Consider the following 4,613-nt stretch of genomic DNA (forward strand, 5'->3'; position numbering starts at 1 on the left):
TGACTTCTCTTTAATAAACATTATATTCTATAGGTAAATTAATTCCGAGTCACCCCCTGACATGTGGACTCGGCCATGTATTTTTTTTAAAAGTATTACTATCGGTTGGTTTAAAGTGGGGTTTTCCCTTAGCTTTCCCTGTCCTTTTCCCTTGCCTCCAGGGTAACTTTTCCTCCCCTAGCACATCACTGGTCAGGTGGTATGGACCCCCTGACCTTTCCTCTCTAGGGATAACATCTAGGCCTCAGCTGTGTTTTGGCTCCAGGCCCAGAAAAGCAGCAAAACCAGATAAGCAACACCATGGCTGACCTCAGGACCAGTGCATTGACTAATGACCCCCTGCCCCAGCACTGACCAACTGATCAGCGGAGACTACAATGCATCCGTCGTTGTTCAAAGTACTCATAGCTCCTTTCTTTTTATTGCTGTACCCTATTCTGTCCTGTGGCCAGAACGATTTGTTTATTCCTCTTCCAGTTCATGGGCCTTTGGATTGCTTCCTGTTGACTGCGCTTCACTTTTATATCTTAACAATATAAATCAGAAGCAATTCCTCATCGGTTTGTAGAGTTCCTTCTTATTCTCTTCCCTCCACTATTTTTGTGGATTTTTATTTTATTTTACTTTTTTATTGTATGTTTTTATTACCGTTTGTCCTCCTTACACCACCCCTGCAATCGCCACACTGTTGTCCATGTCCATGAGTCCTTTTTTCTTTTTTCCCACCACTTTTAGCAACTTTTTCAAATAACAGCTTTTGGGGGATATAATTTATAAAACATAAAGTTCACCCTTTTCAAGTGTGCAATTCAATGATTTGTAGTTTATTCATAAAATTGTGCATGAATCAACAATTTATAATTCCAAAATACTCTCCTCACCCCCAAAAGAAACTCCACACCCATTAGCAGTTATATCCTATCCCTAACCTTAGCTACTTCCTTTGTCTGAGGATTCACATGTTTTAGGCATTTCCTCCAAATAGGATAATATAATATGCTGCCTTTATTGTCTGGCTTCTTTCACTGGACATGATATTTGCAAGGTTTATCCACATTGTAGCATGTACCAGTGCTTCATTTCCATGTATAGCCTTATGCATTGTATTATATGAATATACCACATTTTGTTTGCCTGTTCAGCAGCTGGTGGACTTTCAGATACTTTCCACTTTTGGCCGTTATGAACAAAGGTTTGAATATTCATGTGCAAGTTTTTGTGTAGATACATGTTTGCCCTTGTCTTGGGTAGATATCTAAGAGTGAAATTGCTGGGTCCTGTGATAACTCCATGTTTAACCTTTCAAGAAACTCAGACTTTTTCAAAGAGGCTGCCCCACAAGCATATGTGAGAGTTCCAGTTTCTCCATATTCTCTCCAGACTTGTTACTGTTCACGTTTTGATTCTGGCAGTACTAGCAGTTGTGAAGTGCTATCTCATTGTGGTTTTGCTACTCATTCTTAATGAATAGATCATGTGCGTTTTGGCCATTTGTAGTAAAATATTTTTAAGTTTTTTTAAGAGTGTATTTATTTTTACAGAGAGGGGAAGGGAAGAAGAAAGAGAGGGAGAGAAACAGCAACGTGTGGTTGCCTGTCATATGCCCCCTGCCGGGGTGGGAGACCTCACCCATGTGCCCTGCCTGGGAATCGAACCTGTGACCCTTTGGTTCACAGTCCCGCTAGCGCTCAATCCCCTGAGCCACACCAGCGAGGGCTGTAGTAAATATTTTACTTCTAGGTCAATATTTTACCTAGAAGCCTGAGCGCCAGCACCCCGAGCTGAAGCTGGCAGGGTAGGGGGGCGCCAGGCCTACGGGGAGAGCAGCGCTGTGGGCCTGGGCGGGACATCACCACCTGACCACAGGTGAAGCTCAAGACCACGATTTTGACTTACCAGAGCCACGAGAATTTAACTCCTTTTTAACCTTTAATTCAGTTCCAAGGGCTCCAAGGACTTGTCAAAATTTGCCAAAACAATCCCGTCAATGCAGTGCACACATCTACCTTCTATTTGTCAAATGTGGGTAAAGACAACCGGCAGGGCAGCTCTAACTGCACCCAGCTAAGGTCCTCCAGCTCTGGAGCGCCCCCGCCCGACCGCCTGGGGTTTATACAGGGTGAAGCCACGCTCTGTGCCGCAGACGACTAGCGTCCGACGGCCGGAGGAAGGATGACCGGGGCGGAGGAGGAAGCCCGCAACCGGAGCACGAAGGTTATCAAACCCGGAGGACCGTGTGTGGGGGAAGGATGCTAATTCGGAAGCACCTCGGACTGTTTCAGACGCGGTGCCACGGCGTTCCGTGACCCCCGCGAACGCCGGCAGCAGTTCCTCAGCGGCCCGTGGGGACAGGGCGATTCGCGGGCCAGCACGGAAGTCCTACCGGAAACCTGGCCCCCGGAAGACGGTGTCCAGCACTCAGACGGGGACTCCCTCTGAGCGACTCGCCGCAGGTAGCCAGTCTGAACCCCGAGGACCTCCCATGAACGGTGACGGCTACGAGAGACTGGCCTGGGCGCGAACCGACAGGGGTTCGTCAGAGCCGGTGCTCTCAGGAAAACTAAACGCATCTCGGGGCTGCCCGCACCGGCCATTCAGAGTCTTCTGTAGAGACGCTGCATCTTCTCAGAAACAGCTTTTAGATTCGGATTTCATTGATCCTTTAATGAGGAAAATAGCCCTTGCCCTGGCCAGGTGGCTCGGTTGTCGGAGCGTCATCCTGCACAGCAGAAGGTTGCGGGTTCAATTCCTGATCCGGGCGGGAGGGGGCGGGGCGCGAACGGAAGACAACTGATGCAGTTTTCTCTCTCGTATCCATGTTCGCCACCCACCCACCCCCCCTATCCGACACACAAACTCTCTCATCATAATCATGTCCTCAGGTTTCGGTAAAAAAAAAACCCTCCAATATCTTACCTGACAGACAGAGCGCCGCCAACATTAAATGGTCATGTCAATCCCAGCAGTGAGAACTCTGCCGGCCTTCTGCCACAGCTTCCCGCCAGCCCCCAAGCTGCTGCCCTCCCACCGCCGCGCCACTGCCTTCAACCCACCTGCCCAGCTCTGACCTCCTCAGACTGTACCTTCTCACCCCAGTTCCCCTAGCACTTCAGAAGGCCAGGGGACTCAAGACATACCTGTGGGTATGTGTGTGTTTAATTCATTTATTTTTAGAGAGAGGGGAGGGCAGGGAGAAAGAGTGGGAGAGAAACATCAATGTGTGGTTGCCTCTCATGTGTCCCCTACTGGGGACCTGGCCTGCAACCCAGGCTTGTACCCTGACTGGGAATCTAACCGGTGACCCTCTAGTTCACAGGCCATGCTCAATCCACTGGGACACACCAGCCAGGGCAAGACATACCTGTTTTTGTCAAAACAGTAGCATCTGTGAGGACCAGCAAGGCAAACGTACATCTGGGACTTCTCTGGAAAACTTATGCTCTGATTCTGTCCTAAGCCTATGGGAGAAAACCATTCAGTGTCTCACCAAAAGTCTAAAAAGAAGTATGAAAAACATGAGGAAAAGGACCAAATAAAGAAATATGACACAGATGATTGAGGAAGAGGAATAGGACTTTAAAAGAGTTGAGGGAACTGCCAAGCTGAGCAACTCCAGTCTGAATTCCAGGGAAGGAGTCAGAGAGGGTCACACTGCCTCCACAGTGCCCTCTTCAACAATTGCACTCCCAGAGCATTTGATAAAATATATTCTCTTGTCTCCTATGAGCAACGCCAGAATTACAAGGATGACTTTAATGCAGAGTATGATGAGTATAGAGCTTTGCACACCAGAATAGAGATTGTAACTAGAAGATTTATCAAACCACATGCACAATGAAGGTGACTTTCTCCAGGATCAAAGAGTATCAGGACACTCATGAAGAAGTCTTACAAAAGTATCAGAAGATCAAGCAGCCTCATCCCACTTGCCATGAAGTTATTGCCTACATGAAATGTATATTCAAAGATTTTTTTCTTCATCCTGGATGCCAGGAATATAAAAAAGAGCATATATATTTAACCATAACATACTATGATTCATCAAACAGCACAAACTTTCATTTCATGGAGTTTATCTATTGACATTGATTTAAACTATCGTTTTATCATGTGGGAGCATAAGTTATGTCAAAAACATAAGGATTTGGGGGGAGTGGTGGGAGGGAATGAGAGAGGGAAGTAGAGGGAGAAAGAGAGGGAGAAAAACATCAGTGGGTTGCCTCTCATGCACAGTCGCCCGGAGGGAGCAGGACCAAACCAAAACCCAGGCAAGTGCCCTGACCAGAATCAAAGAGCCAGCATTTTCGGGTATAGGACGTTGCTCCAACCAACTGAAACACACTGGCCAGGGCACAAAGTGTTTGTTTGTTTGTTTGTTTGTTACTTGTTGTTGTTCTATTCAACCTATGAACCTAGGAACAAAGTTTCTGCTAGAAAATTGGACTGAAAAACCTTCCTGAGCTAAGGTTATTATCAATACATACACCTCTGGACATGAGCCCTTGTTTCATACAGCAAATGTATTCCACAGGAGGAATCTACACCTGTCACTTCTGACACTGTCTACACCATATGTTACAACTCTAAAATTTTGGCTAAAGTTTTAAACATAA

The 4,613-nt window shown here is 46.7% G+C and overlaps 1 pseudogene; it reads left to right on the plus strand.

The window, feature by feature from the left end:
* Positions 1 to 2,172: 2,172 nt before the first annotated feature.
* Positions 2,173 to 4,136, plus strand: LOC119000336 (RNA polymerase II elongation factor ELL2-like; annotated as a pseudogene).
* The last annotated feature ends 477 nt before the right edge of the window (positions 4,137 to 4,613 follow it).

Source organism: Sturnira hondurensis, unplaced genomic scaffold (genome assembly GCF_014824575.4).
Source record: "Sturnira hondurensis isolate 20B ecotype Veracruz unplaced genomic scaffold, ASM1482457v3 Scaffold0015596, whole genome shotgun sequence".
NCBI lineage: Eukaryota > Metazoa > Chordata > Mammalia > Chiroptera > Phyllostomidae > Sturnira > Sturnira hondurensis.